The 16,492-nt window shown below is 46.1% G+C and overlaps 1 protein-coding gene and 1 pseudogene across 1 annotated transcript in view; both read right to left on the bottom strand.

The window, feature by feature from the left end:
- LOC149357026 (organic cation transporter protein-like) overlaps positions 1–13,298 on the bottom strand; it is a 76,268-nt gene extending 62,970 nt beyond the window's left edge. The window contains exon 1 of the mRNA XM_089584409.1: positions 13,194–13,298. The gene's annotated coding sequence lies outside the window, so the exon portion shown is untranslated. The remainder of the gene's footprint in view (positions 1–13,193) is intronic.
- Positions 3,581–5,313, bottom strand: LOC149357027 (uncharacterized; annotated as a pseudogene).
- Positions 13,299–16,492: the final 3,194 nt, after the last annotated feature.

The raw sequence follows: 16,492 nt of genomic DNA, 5'->3' as shown, positions 1-16,492 counted from the left end.
TATGGGAGGATGAAAGGGACATTCAGCTAGAACAACTTGTCGCCCTGCGTAAAAAATGCCTCATGACGTCAAGAATACAGGAAGCATAGAAACATTATTCTAATTCATAAAGATGGACATGGTAAACAGTTGGAAAATTTCAGACTAATTGGCCTGCTGTCTAAAAAAAGTATTAAGGTAATTGGTAATTTAATCGGAACAACCTTCGATATCAATCAACCGAGAGGACGAGCTGGTTTTCGGCATGGGTCCTAGACAAAAGACAACATTAACACCAACCGTCGGGTTATAGAGAAATGAGTAGCATATAACAGGTTCCTACATATACAGGCTGTTTCAGAAGCGGTCGACCAGATTTTTTTAAAACAGGCTTTTTGAGGTGTAGCGATGGCTTCTCCGGTGTTTTAATACCAGTGCTGGCGGACATCAGACAACGGGTGCATTATGCCAGCTAGTAAACTGGTTAACTAATTTCTAATAGTTAACTTTCTCGCTATTACAGTCAGGCGTTTAGCTATAATAGGAGGTTTGTAGCCGGCCTTTAGTAAAAGCCATATTTCGAAAACACCATTACCTTGGCGCCGCGCGGCTCAACTAATTTTCGTCGTCACGCGCCGTTTTCTAAAAGTGTGCGTCTTCGGCGCGTGCGAAGCAGCAGAGCGAAGTCCGTCCCTACACGTCACTCCGCTCCGCACCTGTGACTTTCTTTGTCCCGTGTTGGCTGGAACAGCGAGTACCGCAGCGTGGGCGGGAGAGGGAAGGTCACGTGGCACGTGCGCCATGGAGCGACGCGTAGTGGTGGGCACTGTTTTGCGCGTGCCAACGAAGCGCGTTTGTCGAAAAAGGGCAGGGCGACGGAAATTTGTTCAAACACAGCGCCAATTCGAAAAATACCACAAAGTCAGTCCCAAAATACAAAGAACAAATATTTCGTCGTTCTGTCGTTATGCCATATTTTTGTCTAGTAATGCGTAGTTGCGTGTTGTCGCGACAGAACTGACTGTGTCGGTACGACAGGAGGCTGTACAATACTACAGAAAATTTTGTTGCGGCAACATCATTATGTTGCGGAAATCTGTTGCGGCAACAAAAAGTTTCTGTTTTCTCCGATAGGGAAGGGTAATAGTGTTTTTGAAGTTGTGAAAAGTAACATAGCTAGCAAACAGCCTATCAACATCCAATTGCAACTAAGTGCCTTAGTTTAACTATTAAAGAGTTAAGTATTAAAAATTAGGTAAATAGTTTACTTGTTAACATGATTCGCCTGTTTTCTGATCTCCTCAAACAGTAGTATTACCGTACCGCAAAAGTCATGTATGTAGCTGAAAAATCCCCTTTTTAAAATTCTGGTTCACGTTCAGTTAACCAGCCTCTATAGCGTTCATACGCCCAGGCGGTCGACATGCTCGGCCTGTAAATTATGGCCGAATAAAGATCTTGTACTACTACTAGTCTTCATAGATTAATAAAAAGCAATTCATTGAATCGAACCAATAGCTATCCCTGTCCTCCTCGCAACCCAGCTGTGGCTGTGGTTAAGGTGTCCACCGAGATATGCGAGAGTTACTGCGCCATTTCTTTTCCTCAAAAGACGCAGCTGTGGAGTTCGGTGCCACGTTGACGAGGTGCGAAGAATAGTACTCCACGATGGATATTTCCGATAAGTGTACGGCGTGGGATGCTCTTAGATTTGCGATGCCGGCGGAAGTGGATATTCTCCATTCCGACTGGAATGCCGAAATCATGTTGATATACGAGCTGAACGTGCGAGATCGCACCGCTAGCGGTGGTGCTGGCTAATAAAGCGGGGATGCCCAGAGGTCAAGTAGCTATGCATGATCGAAAAGAGACGCGTAGCTAAACGTGCGCGAAATGGAAAAGCGAAGTGAAGTAGCTATTTGTGTGTATGGTTGGCTCGTCGCGTGCATGAAATGTCTACAATAAGCGTATGCTTGTGCAAGCGTAACCTTCCTCGTTGCATGTATGCGCCAGTCCGACCTTATCTGCCGGAAGCGCCGCTAAGATCCCCAGGTGGTAGAAATTATTCCGGAGACCTCCACTACGACACCTCTTTCTCTCTTTCTTCTTTCACTCCCTCCTTTATTCCTTCCCTTAATGCGCGGTTCGGGAGTCCACCGAGGTACGTGAGAGAGTACGGCGTCATTTTCTTTCCGGAAAACCAATTCCCAATTTTTATTTTTAACCAGCTTTCGCTCAATAATGCGCTAAGCCGGTAAGCTTAGCTCTACTAATTTTTTTGATAAACAAACGACGAGCAGTACACAAAAGCTGTTTTCGAAACCAGGTTATCTGACCAGGCAGACACAAACGGAATGGTAATCGTCATCGTCAATCTATTTAACTAAAATCAGTTAATAACCTTTAGCAGCTGAAGATAACGTGCATGTTTATATTTGCAACTTGGAGGCAGCCGCATTCCTAGATTATTCCGTTTGTTATATTGCTAACACGCATGTGTTTCGAGATATTTTCTACCAGAGTTTAAATTCAATTCGAGTAATTGCAAATTCAAAGCGGCGGCAACTCGCGCGTGCTACAACTGCTGGTATGGTATGGTATGGTATGGTATGGTATGGTATGGTATGGTATGGTACGGTGTGGTATGGTGTGGTATGGTATGGTATGGAATAGTATGGTGTGGTATGGTATGGTATGATATGGTATGGTATGGTACGGTGTGGTATGGTATGGTATGGTATGGTATGGAATGGTATGGTGTGGTGTGGTAAGGTATGGTATGGTATGGTACGGTACGGTGTGGTATGGTATGGTATGGTATGGTATGGAATGCTACGGTGTGGTATGGTATGGAATGGTATGGTATGGAATGATATGGTATGGAATGATATGGTGTGTGGTGTGGTGTGGTGTGGTGTGGTGTGGTGTGGTGTGGTGCGGTGTGGTGTGGTATGGTGTGGTATGATATGATATGGCATGGTAATGGAAAATGGAGTTTAACGTCCCTGAGGAACTCAGGCTGTGAGGGGCGCCTCTTGGGGATCTCTAACGTGCACTGACATCATACAGCACCCAGCCACCTTTTGCGTTTCGACTACATCGAAACGTGACAGCCGGGCCCGCTACTGAACCCGGGCCCTCCTGCTCAGTAGCCAAGCGCCGCAACCACTGAACCAGCGTGGTGGGTGCGAACACGGTGTAGGACGGCGATGACTGAGTCGGAGCGTCTGGCATTGTGGGCGGGGCGAGTAACGTTCCGCTCCTAAGTTCCAGGTTGAGGACCGGGACGGGGATCAAAGCACCTCCACCAAGTGTACAGGTGCGTCTTCGAAGCGCAGGTCGGAGGCCGTTTATCGAACAGCGTCATGACAGGCACACTCCCAGGAGTCACTCAAGAACCAGCTCCGCACTTCGTCGCCCTCTTCGTCCCACCGCTTGAACGGCTGCCGGTCGTTCCCATTACAAAACAAACACTACAAAGATTCGCGGCAATACGCAGCTGACATGTATGCTGCTAGAATGAACATGAGTGTCTGCGGTAGATTAAGTGCAGCAAAAAATAAAGGCATACAAGAAACACTGTTTATTTATTCACTGCTGATTACACAGCCAGGCTAGCAGAGTATTCACCATGGCTGTACAATTCGCAAGTTTTTAGCAGCTCCATCTTCAGATGCATAAGCATGTGCGGTGGAGTTGCTTCCATCTGCAGCCGCAGGGACAGCAGAAAATGGCTCAAATCAAATCAAATCAAATCAAATTTATTCATTTTCATTTAGTACATGAGTTTTCCCGTCCAACCTAAGCACAGCGTGCTGGCTGGAGGCGTCCATTGGCCTGTGCGAAGCAAGTGCACTTCGCACGGCCTGAAGTTCTCTGTCGGCAGCCTCCACTTCCTGCCGCATTTTTTGACGTTTGTTTCCCCTAGGTGGGGGAACCTCTGGTGCAGTTACTGCTGCACAGGATGGCCCTGCTCCATCTGTGTCTGGAAGGCCTAGGACCAGGAACATGATCTCCACTTCATTCGCAGAATTTTCTGCTTCTTTTGGTCCTTGAGCTGCTCAGCTGCTGCACTGGCCACTTGCACGCGGCTAAACGTATCTAGGTTGCAAAAGCTCCTGGGTAGAATGTACATGCTGTTAATTGCTGTTGCGTACACATTTAGTTCAACATTACTATTCCTCATTGCTTGCCATCGCGTTTCCATACAGTCCCTCAGGAACTCCATTTGTTTTAAATAAGGCCAGCAGCCTTTGCAGTGGCTCTGCCCACTTTTTTTAGAGTCTCTCTCATCTTTAACTTTTCTTCCATACGTGTCCTTGAGGTTCTTCCCCCGAGCTATGACCTCCTCGATTGTTACTGAAATATGTAGCAGTATACAGCATAATAATAAACAAGGAAAATAAGAAACAATGAAAGACATGTGTGACAAAGTTTACCATGAACATGTAGAAATTGTCACCTTTTAGCACACAAGAAAAAAATTACAATACTTACAGTACTTTATTCATAGCAAAAGGACAGGCTTTTTTTTCTCAAAAGACTGTTTTTACTGACTTTACATGCATTAATGACTGAACTGAGGCACACACATGACGACTGATTAATTTCTCTGTCTTTATTTACCGGACACGCAAGAGACGATTTTGCGCGGGGCAGAACCGGCGGGTTGTTGCTGCTTAGAAGACGACGATGAGCAGGCAGTGCCGCGGGACGGAGCGCTCGAGCTATATACATGCAAGAGACGATTTTTCTAGGCTCTGAATGTCCGGATTAACCTCAGCCCTGGGCGAACTCCAAGGGCCCGCTCCCGCGTTTATAAACGCGACGTAGGTGAGTACATGAAAACGGGCAGGTCGTGCATTTCACGATCGAAGAGAATGGTACAAAACGATGATTCTAGGATGTATAAGAACCAAAGACGTTTGTTCATGGCTGCGTAATGTCGACAATTCCCTTATAGATTATACGCGCAGAATAGCCGGCGCACCGAAAAAACTTTAAAAGTATGCAGGAATGCGCGGGGACATAAAACAGTTTTTGACAGGCTGCGTAATCCTGCCACAGTGACCAGAAAAATTTGTTGGGTGCACAATAGCAAATATGGGTGACAATCGTAGAGCTCGCCACAAAACGTGTTTTCACTTACCTGTGTCGTCAATTTCTTTAAGTGCGTCCCTCACTTCTTCCCACAGGGACTCTTTAGTTGTTTTGTCTCGAAAATTATTATCTTTCACGTCCCGCAGGAGTGGGCGCTTCGAAACCTCGTTGATAAGCGCCTCGTTGAAGAGCCCACGCGACATGTTGCCGGAAGCACGTGTTGTAAACAAACATTGTCTCTCCCGCACTGGTCCTCTTCTTGTCACGTGGATTTTCCGCCGCGCAGTCATTGGTCAGAGGGTGGAGCTATCGCGCTGTCGCAGCGAAAAATTTCCAACCTGCTGGAACCTCTTCGCTCCGGCCTGCCGAGCCACCGCGGCGACAGGAATCGCGAGCATTTTCGCTTGCATGTGAAACGGCCTTAACGGTGGTCTTTCCTTCACCACCCGCGCATTTCTTCATTATCGTCGCGAGGCATGAACAACAGGCAGGGGGCAAAAGGCAGCCAGGTAGGTAGGCGGGGCTCTTGACGGAAATTGTTTATTGAGAGAGCCTTCACTCACAGAAAAAGCTGTTGGTAATTATTAGTAACGGTCCGCGCCGTCCTGAATTACTGCGCTGATAAGTCCCTACAGCAAAAGAAATCAGCTCTTCTATGTTTGCTGTATCAAGCAAGCCAGATGCATCAGAACTCTTGAGCATACCCCGTACAAAAATGAACGTTGACTTTGTGTTGAAATTCCAGCAACCCGTGTTAACACACGCTGTTGAAGGTATGTTGAAAAGGTGGAGAGTTTTGGGTGATGCAGTGTTGACAGCATATTAAAAATTGGCACATGAGTTTCTGTTGAGCACGTGTTCAATTAACACGCAAAAAAAAAGAAATCCTAGGAATACATTCGTATTGCGCCAGATGGACCGACTACCAACGCAGTTTTTGGCGGTATATTGAAATCTATTGCTGCAATTTCTCGTTAACGTGACGCTGACATCCCCAGTCGTGTAGTGCTCCACACATAGGCACAAACACGCGTGTTCGTATATATATATATATATATATATATATATATATATATATATATATATATATATATATATATATATATATATATATATATATATATATATATATTTCTGGAGGCCTTCACTACGGCGTCCCTCGTAGCCTGAGTCGCTTTGGCATGTTAAACCTCCATAAATCAAATAAATACACTCTCGCCTTATTCATCCATCAGATAAACAGCATGAAACAGTATTTCACACGAGGCAATAACATGAACTAAGAGTTCATAACTTTTCCATGTTAAGCGCAACCTCGGATTAACCCTTATATAGTCCTACAAAGGTGTGCCCGGATCTGCGCAGGTAGTGGCCTGCCGATCAGCAAAGGTATGTAAATTATTACTATTAATATTTATTTATTTATTTTAGGCGTAGTAGAAGTAATCGAGTTCACATGCAACGTTCTGTTAGTTGAAGACCTTGATTCATTCATAAACAACAGAAATAAAGCACTAATTAAGCGCCCTTTTTATGAGCGCACATATGAACCCTCCTAAGTAGGCATGCCTGATAGAGCATATTGCACTACTAGCACTTTTTTCTATGCAGGGAAATGACTTTGAGTGGTTTACCAAAATTTCAACAGTTGCTGCATGCGTTCTTAATACGTATAATGTGATACAGCACCAGCGCCACGCGCTGTTTCCCTTTTGTCTCCGTATTTCGCGCCGTTTTCTTTGTGCATGAATGAAGCGTAGCAGCTGATTTCTAACATAGGATTACATTCTCCTGTCAGAACCGCTCATAAAGTCGCACAACGTGCCACGGATGGTTGCAAAGCATTTACTGTTCAACATTTTTCTGGTTGGGGGCTCAAAGAAAAAACAACAGAAATTCAACAGAATTTATGCACCATATTTGTGTTCCACTTTTGGGCACAGAAATTCTGTTAAGTGAGTGTAGAGTAAATTAAACACAAGTTGCATTTCCATTGAATTTCTGTTGGCTTAACACATGCTCAACATTGCGTCAACAGAAATTCAAAGCTCATTTTTATGAGGGATATTATGTTGCGATTCGCTTGTTGTTTAGATAACAATGTAGTGATTAATAACGGAACACTTTTTTATCACGAGGAGACTCTGTGTTGCTCTCCTTAGTGTGTGGCGGAGCTTCATTTTAGCCTTAAAGGGAGCATGAAATGACATCTACTCAGGTTAGGAAAAGCGCGCGAACGATCGGTATTCTATCACTCGTCACCGCACCACAAAATTTTACTAGCTAGCTTTATTAACACACGAGATATCAGTGATTGAAAATATAACACCCTTTCTCCATTTTCAACTCATACACGCCGACGCGACCGAAAAAAATAAAACAAACTATACAATTAGGCCCTCCGCCCCACCTAGCCCTATCCCACCCACGTAATGAGATGGCTCAGCTAGATTTTCCACTCTACGTCAAAAGAATCGAGGCGGCAAAGAACACGGGGTTAGGTGTCACCTTATTCGATTGCGAGCGACAATTTTTAAAAATTATTTGCAAAGTGTAGCCCTGGCCCACGCAGAGTTTTTAAATTTGACTCAAATACTCACAAACACGACCCCTACAGGTCTGTTGCCTTAAAATATGACCATCAAAATCATTTCAGGGCCCCTTTAAGTTGTACCCGAATATAGGCTTACCGATACTAATAGGCGTACTGCAATTTCACTGCAATCGGAATAACTGCCCATGTCGACCAAACTCTTGATAAATACGGCCAGGAATATTCGACGCAACGCGACTCTAGGATGTTTCAGCTATCTTGAGCCACGCTTTGAATACGACAACGCTCTCCACTAAAGTTTGAGTAGGGCTCAGCATATTTTGTAAATGCGCCTCGTTTACTAATCACCGAGCATAAATTAGCTAACTTTCTTCTCAATTTTAGCGCAACGCTTTCAAAGTAAACGTTGTACGGCAATATGACAAATGCCATTTCAATTCTCTTCTTCAAAAATAACTTCAGCGTGCTTGCTTTTTTCGAGGTTCAAATAAGGCCTTCGAGATACAAAAATTCTTGCGTGATTATGGGCTCCCACTTAGCGCTGTCAGTACCAGGAAATGTGTCCCGACTGAAGGAACACAACACACACAGAGCCGAAATGAATGCTGAGGCCATCGCGGCCACTTCGTTTTGTTAAAACCCTGAGCGCGCAGCAGGAGCGGGAACACGCTGTCGCAGTTTTGCGACATAGCACAGATAACTCACAAGGTCTATTGAAATAGGTCGCGAAGCCGGAGCCCGAATGCGGTCCAGAACCAAGTGCTAGCGACCAAGGGCGTCCGCAGAATTTTTTGCAGGGGGGGGGGCCCGTTGGTGCCCCGGGGGGGGGGGGGGTATGTTCGTAGCAGAAAGGCGCTATTTGCGGAGTAAATTTATTTATTTATATATAAATAAAAATTAAACAAAATGCACACATGAAAGAAAAATTACAAACAGCAAATTAAAGCGCGGCTAGGAGAGGTACATTGGAGTTTATCAACGAAGAAACAACTAAAATTAATAAAAATGCAAAAAGATGCTATATCACTTCGTGGAGAAGAGTGCTCAGTCTTGCTGCATACGGGTTCTCGACTCACCCGGATTGATGACCAGCACACAGCACAATATGTTCACAAACACGCAACTACAGTCACTCAGTCAGTCTTCCTTGAACAGCAACTGTAGGCGCCTCGGATTTTTCTGGGCGAATTGCGTAATTACACGTGTGATAAATTCACTTCTGTGCTTCATTACACGCTCTCGGTGCACACTCATCATACACATTGATTGGAAAAACTGTTGAACGCGTACGTTGAAAACAAAAGATGACTATATATACAACGAAAACTTATTTACAAGATAAATGCACGCTCGCAGCTTCATACACCTCGCTCCATCTTGCTTGCGCATCCGCACAGTCGATCAACCGCACACACACTGCTCTCCGCTCGTCGTTTTCTCGTCCGCTGTCTTGGTTGTTCTCAGCTTCGCTGACAACCGGCCACTAAAAACACCCAAGCACAAACACAGAGGCGCGCACACGTGCAAGGGCTTACTTGCCGCAGTATCCCCGAATGCGCACTTTGGGGGTGAAAGGAACGCCGCGCAACTTCCGAGGGGAAGGGACACTCGCCACTCCAGTCGGAAAATTTGTTTTTGTGTTTTTATGGGGTTCAGAGCCCCAAAACGACTCAGGCTATGAGGGATGGAGTAGTACAGAGTTCCGGGTAATGTCGACCACCTGGGTCTCTTTACCATGCACTGACACGCACAGTACATGGGCGCTGTTGTGATTTGAGGCCCAGCCAGAGGTGACAGGCGAGCCAGGCAGGCGCCATCGGGCTGCGTTGACCAAAGGCGCTGGTTTTCGCAGAAGACGCAAAGAACGCTGGTGTGGGGGCGCCTCGGGAGACTGCGTCGCCGTGAACAAAAGCAGCTAATCCCCTTTGCCGGAGATTCTGAAAGCGGCGCTTCTACCGAACTGCGCTACCCGTGGATCGGAGGAGACAGCGAGCGGCGGCGGCGCCAACTCATCGCCCGCTTGCCCCTGAGCAGCCCGACAAAGCGGGGGTGGACACGGCTGATTTTACCTTCCCTCCTTAAGAATTCATCGGTGACCGGCGTAACGATAGGCGAAAACAAGATGCCCCGTGCACTGTCTGCCTCCGTGTCGCTATCTCTCTAGAGATCAAAGAAACAGACACCCATCTCAAGGCGGCTCGAAACACATGCTCGCCGGTGCCGCTGTATGTCTGGAACAGGTCGCCCTTCAGTAGAGCTAACGATGGCGTGGTTTGAAAACGGCGGAACGACGCACGCCCGGACGCGGCATTTCGCAGATGTGACCATGCGGGGCTGCTTTTACCCTTTTGACTGAGCGCACCACCGCCCCTGGCGTGCGGCCATCACTCACGGTTCGAGTGAGTGATTTTCCAGGGGGGTGCAGCCGCCCCCCCTTGCCCCCCCCTCCGGACGCCCATGCTAGCGACATCAAATTAGGGGTGGAACTAAAGCGCCAAAATGAAATGAGTGGACAAACACGACTAGAAGAGGAAAATAATTAGGACATATTATGTGTTTCAAAAGCATTCGAAAACAATTGCAGTGATTCCTTTTTAAAATGTTTTAGTTGTGTGCATTTTGTTAGAAAGTATAGCGCTTGCTTTGTAAAAATTTTTATGACAGCATTCGCTCAGAGCAGCGGCAATGGCAGCGGGACGATGCCAAGATTGACGGTGCTCTGATGTCATACCCTTGTCATATCTTTTGACCATTCTGCTAGCCCTACTTTTTCCTCGTTGCTCATGGAGGAAAGATCGTTGCTTGTTGCTCGAGTTCTTGGTGTGCATCGTTCGTGTACAGTTTCCGCTTTTCCCTTTTGCCAGCGCTTCTGTGTAGTTTCGTTCGGTTGGGTGCGGTTCTGTCGCAATTTTGCCCCAAAAGGGCATCGTCTGTGGCCATGGGGCCCCCGTACGCAAAAAAGAGGTGTGCGGTTGCACGATGTGCGAGCGATAACCTGTCTGGCGGCGTCACATTTCATCGCTTCAGCGCTACACCTGCGACATTCAGCGCGACACCTGAGGCGAGGACGAAGGAAAAAGGCACAACGAGAACTGACTACCTAAAAATAGCGTTGGTGGTCGGCACTCGTCGTGTCTTCTTTCTTCGTTCTTGTGTCGGGTGTCGCGCTGAAGCGTCGCGGCGTTCAGCAGTTTATTTTTCCCGCCAAGCAGCACGTGCGCTGACGTCACAAATATGACGTCACTAAAACACGTGACTTTAACGTCGCGTTTTTGTTTTAATTATGACGTCACTTTTTAGTTGTCCACGCATTTCGAAGACGGCGCTGGCTGCGCACCATGAGCCGCCATGTTTTGAACGTATGGGCTTCTATGCAGCCTACGCTACCATAGTACATCTACCTTGTAACTCATATCAGCCCAACGTGTTCGCACCAGCACGGCAGCGCAACGATTCTAGCAAAAGAAGCGCCCGCGCTCATCACGGAAGCATGGCTGTAACCGGTCTCCTGTCTATTCATCGCAGGTTTGTGTAACCGATTTCAGTAGTCGGGGCACATTTGAGGATGCTGACGCAGCGACGGGTGTGCGCATAAAGCCCGGAAGTCTTGCGGGTTTTATTATAGTAAGATCAAGAAACAACCACGCTGAAGTCACTTTGAAGAAAACAACTGAAGTGGTAATTTCTCATCTTGCCCTACAACTCTTGAATTGAAAATTTCGAGCTAAGTTTAATGAACAAAATATAGCTAATTAATATTTCTGAATCAGCAAAGAAAAAGCATGTCAAGGGCATGCTAACCTGGTCAAGACAACAAACTTTAACTCTGAACCAAACCCTTATATAGCGCGATTTCACTTAGTACGGCTTACCAGAAGTTAGTTGAACATCCTGTGCACCGCTGAGATGAACGCGGTTCGACACAGATTTCGAATGACGCAATAACTTCTGTGTTTTCACGGCGTCCTTTGCAAGGAACAAGAAGCAACGTTTAGACAAAACCAGTTACAGGGGAGCGCTGAGGCAGGCGCTATTTGACGCGGCGGATCCGCTGGCGGCCCGAATCGTAGTAAAAATGCGGCATATTTTCACAGCAACAGATTTCGAATGCATGGAGCCTGTGGGACGCCACGAGACTCGGCGGGCCTTGATCGTGGCGTCCCGCAGGCTCCCACGAACAGCCTCCTGTAATTGCTCAGATTTTTGCTGCTCTCCAGTAGGAACGCGCATTCACTCAGCCTCCAGTGCATGCACCTGGAAAGACGGAGCATAGTCGCGTCAGCTTGTCGGCAGGGTTGGGTGCTTTAAAAGGCGAAAGCAGGGCTCGGAAGACATTATAATATCCTTAGGGAATCATTAGAGCAATTTAGCACAGAGTACACCGCCTGTCGCTTACCGCGGCCGCCAACGCGCATGCGCAGATGGCGGCGGCCAGCTGCGGTAGCCCTGGTCGCCGCTGGCCTGCGCCTGGCGGATCAAGTCCATCTCTGCATGCGCATTAGCGACTGCCGGCCAACAACAGGCGCAGTCAGACAATTTTCAGAGGCACAACGTTCAGGCGACAATAAGAATAAATTAAGGTCTCCAATTATGCACAAGCTCCCGCCAGCAAAGCTATTGCTGCAAGTGTCAGGTAATAACTCAACAAAAGAAGAGGAAAATATATATGGGGAATGATTCATAAGAATAAAATACGCTGAAAGACAAGTGTAGGCTAACTCAAAGCCCATAGTTTCAGCTGCAGTGAAGGAAATAGCAGTCCTTGAAGTATGCATGGCTATACCGCCACCTCTGTGTAAAGGCGGAATGAAGGAAGTAGGTGCTCCAGGAAGCGGGAAGGTTCTAGTATGAATATCAGAAATATTAATCACTGCTTCCACGTCTCCATTATTACTCTGTATTGGCGATGAATGTGAATTCATCGTCAATGCGCCCTCTTAATGCGCAGAGGTGCGAGAGTGCTACAGCTATTTCGGTGGCAAAGGTGTGCAAGAGTGTACGGGCGCTCTTAGATTTATTGGTTAATTTTTGAGTCGTTCAATCAAACGTGCTTTCAAAATGAGGCGAGCTATTCGAGTTTTTCATTAAAGGACAGCTGCCGCTTTAACGCGTACAGCTATGACTGCGTATTTCGCCACCATATATGTCAATTAACTAAATTAGTTTAGGTAAACAGACTTTCAATCGGGGCTCGCTCAAATGGCGTATATAACGTGGAGGAACTATGCGTATCATGGTCAGGTAAGCATTGCTCACAGCCGTGGTGTCTCCTGTGCTAAGCTTTGCCAAACGTCCCAAAAATGGCGCTATATCCATTTTATATCGCGCATGCCTTTAACTCAGGCTCATGCGAAAATCTCGTTGTCGGTTATTCAGGTTCTAAGCAGTGACAACTAACATTCAGAATGTGATAATTATCCAAAAGAAACCGCAACACCTGTCATTCGTGTGAAGTGACGATCGAAATTCTAGCGTCCATATCTTGAGAACACATCCCCATGCACCGATATAGACGCGAAGTGAAGCGAATTTCAAAAAAAGCAAATGGAGTCGTGCTCACCGTGTGCTTGCTAGAGATGCACTGAGGTGGGTGCACCCCAGCAAAGACGTACGCAGAAACGATGTCAGTGTGGGCAGATAAGGGGCTCGTTCATGTAATTGCGGCTGTAAAAAAGGACCTTAGCTTTCGCCAGCGTAGATGCGCGGATAGCAGCATACCCTTGGCTCCTTTCGAGGTGTACGTTCCAATTAGAGCCTTGTTAGCAGCCACAGCGCTCGCCTTGAGAGGCTACTGAGAAAACACCCGCGATTAGAAAAATTCTTGTTCGATAAGACGTCGTCGAAAGATTCCTAGCCCGGAATCTGCAGCTAGGCCATGTGCGAAATGGCCGCGGAAGAAAGAGATAGATTTCTAAGCGGAATCATAAGTGCGGGAGACGACGGTTCCCTCGAGATTCATGTGGACCATCTATAGGGCTCCTCAGGGTCCTCAAAGTCCGAGTACACATGTTCAAGAAGAACAGCGCGAAAGGACAAGGACCACAGGAAGATACACAAAGACAAGCGCTGACTTTCAACTAAAGATTTATTGCTCGGAACGTGGAAATAAATACATCAGGCTCTAAGCAACAAAAAGAACACATAGGGTTGATACACACTTGTCCACGCACACAAAAAATACCAAACAGATACAGCAGCATTACTTCCTTGCAGATAGAAATTCTAATTCTTTCTTTGACAACGATAAGGAGGGACTACTGATACATGCGTCATTTAGCCGGGCGATTTCAGCAGCTTCAATGATTTCTCGAGTCAGCGTATTGGGGTGTCTACTTAACACTTTTGTTTGTTGGAAGAATGGTTGGCACGTTTTGCTTTCGCAATCTCGGCAGTGGATGCCGAGGTGCCCTTTAACAGTATTATAAACAGTGATATTATGTTCTCTCAGGCGCTCGTTCAGGCATCTGCCCGTCTGGCCAACATACTGTTTCCCGCACGAAAGTGGAATAGAGTAAATGACACCTTCTTGGCGTGCAACAAACTGATTTTCATGCTTTATGGAACACTTTTTTGGCGTGAATTCATCATTCACTTGTTTACACAGTTTCCCAAGCTTTTCGGGAGCCGAAAAAACAACTCTTACTTGAGCTCGGTTGCCTATCTTCTTTAGCTTATGGAAAAATTTATGAATGTAAGGAACAACTGTTGTCTTTTCTTTTACCTTGGCAGGCTCTGTCAGATCATTCTTGTTGTTTTTGTTTAAACTTGCGAGCATCGATTCAGAAACGGACACGAGCAGTTGCTTGGGATATCCTGCCTTTACAAGGCGATCAGTTTGCTGGTTGAAACTGTCATGTTGAGCTTGAATGCAAGATTTATTTAGAGCGTTGTAATAGCATGACTTAGCCACGGCGCGTTTAACTAACTGGGAATGCGACGATGAGAATGGAAGTAGAGGCTTGTTGCTTCGCGGTTCAAACGACCAGCAGGTATGATTCGGCGTAAAGCTGAGTCGAAGATCAAGAAATCTAATCGTATTATTTTCAGGAACTTCGGAAGCAACAAGCCTCTACTTCCATTCCGCGAAGCAACAAGCCTCTACTTCCATTCGCATCGTCGCATTCCAAGTTAGTTAAACGCGCCGTGGCTAAGTCATGCTATTACAACGCTCTAAATAAATCTCGCATTCACGCTCAACATGACAGTTTCAACCAGCAAACTGATCGCCTTTTAAAGGCAGGATATCCCAAGCAACTGCTCGTGTCCGTTTCTGAATCGATGCTCGCAAGGTTAAGCAAAAACAACAAGAATGATCTGACAGAGTCTGCCAAGGTAAAAGAAAAGTCAACAGTTGTTCCTTACATTCATAAATTTTCCCATAAGCTAAAGAAGATAGGCAACCGAGCTCAACTAAGAGTTGTTTTTTCGGCTCCCGAAAAGCTTGGGAAACTGTGTAAACAAGTGAATGATGAATTCACGCCAAAAAAGTGTTCCATAAAGCATGAAAATCAGTTTGTTGCATGCCAAGAAGGTGTCATTTACTCTATTCCACTTTCGTGCGGGAGACAGTATGTTGGCAAGACGGGCAGATGCCTAAACGAGCGCCTGAGAGAACATAATATCACTGTTTATAATACTGTTAAAGGGCACCTCGGCATCCACTGCCGAGATTGCGAAAGCAAAACGTGCCAACCATTCTTCCAACAAACAAAAGTGTTAAGTAGACACCCCAATACGCTGACTCGAGAAATCATTGAAGCTGCTGAAATCGCCCGGCTAAATGACGCATGTATCAGTAGTCCCTCCTTATCGTTGTCAAAGAAAGAATTAGAATTTCTATCTGCAAGGAAGTAATGCTGCTGTATCTGTTTGGTATTTTTTGTGTGCGTGGACAAGTGTGTATCAACCCTATGTGTTCTTTTTGTTGCTTAGAGCCTGATGTATTTATTTCCACGTTCCGAGCAATAAATCTTTAGTTGAAAGTCAGCGCTTGTCTTTGTGTATCTTCCTGTGGTCCTTGTCCTTTCGCGCTGTTCTTCTTGAACATGGCATACCAACTCGCCCAAGCATCAGTCCTACCGAGTACACAATCACACTTCGCCTCCATTCTCGGCCGCCGGTAGTCAAAACCGTTAACTAGGACTTATTACCCAGGTCGCCGGAGGCACTGCGTCGCTGCATTATCGAGAAAACACAGGAAGCAAAAGGTAGCATGTCACATAAATACACGCAACGCTGTAGGTAGCGCTAACTGTGTACGCAAAAATTCCCAGATAATGTGTGGCTTTTTCAATATACAGCCAAATGTGCGGGCAGAACATAATGGAATGTTTATGACTATGCTGCGTGTTGCACGCAAGAAAGTGAGTTTTAAATATCACGTACAGTCAGCGCCATATGAAACGCACACAAGACCGTGAAAATGGTGACAGCAAAACGAGATTTTAGCTTAGAGAGATTTAATACTAGTGCATTTGGTTTTCACTTGGATGATTCCGAGGCCATTTATTCTGCACAACCTAATACGTTTGTGTTCTTGTGTTTGCACCTGATCTGACGTTGATGGTACGAGATACCACTTCATTCTCCTTGGTGCCTCCATTAAGAATTGCGTTCGGATTGAATGACGCTTGGAACTGTATTCTTAGCTTTTATTTCTTTTTAAAGCGTACCCCTAGGCGGGAATGGCGGCCGACATTGGTGACGTGTCCCCCCGGCTTTATTTACGTAGCGAAGCGGGTAGTACGTGATGAATTCCTGCGCATGAGCATTTGTTAACAGTGAAAAACAGCTAGGCTTAATGGTGCAGTGAAGAGGAATCTGAACTCGTCTTTTTGCCGTGGGAACTCGATCTACACG

Source organism: Amblyomma mixtum, chromosome 3 (genome assembly GCF_055824585.1).
Source record: "Amblyomma mixtum isolate Tamu chromosome 3, ASM5582458v1, whole genome shotgun sequence".
In the NCBI taxonomy this organism is placed as follows: Eukaryota; Metazoa; Arthropoda; class Arachnida; order Ixodida; family Ixodidae; genus Amblyomma; species Amblyomma mixtum.
The sequence above is the reverse complement of the archived record's forward strand: the minus strand, read 5'-3'. Positions and strand labels throughout refer to the sequence as shown.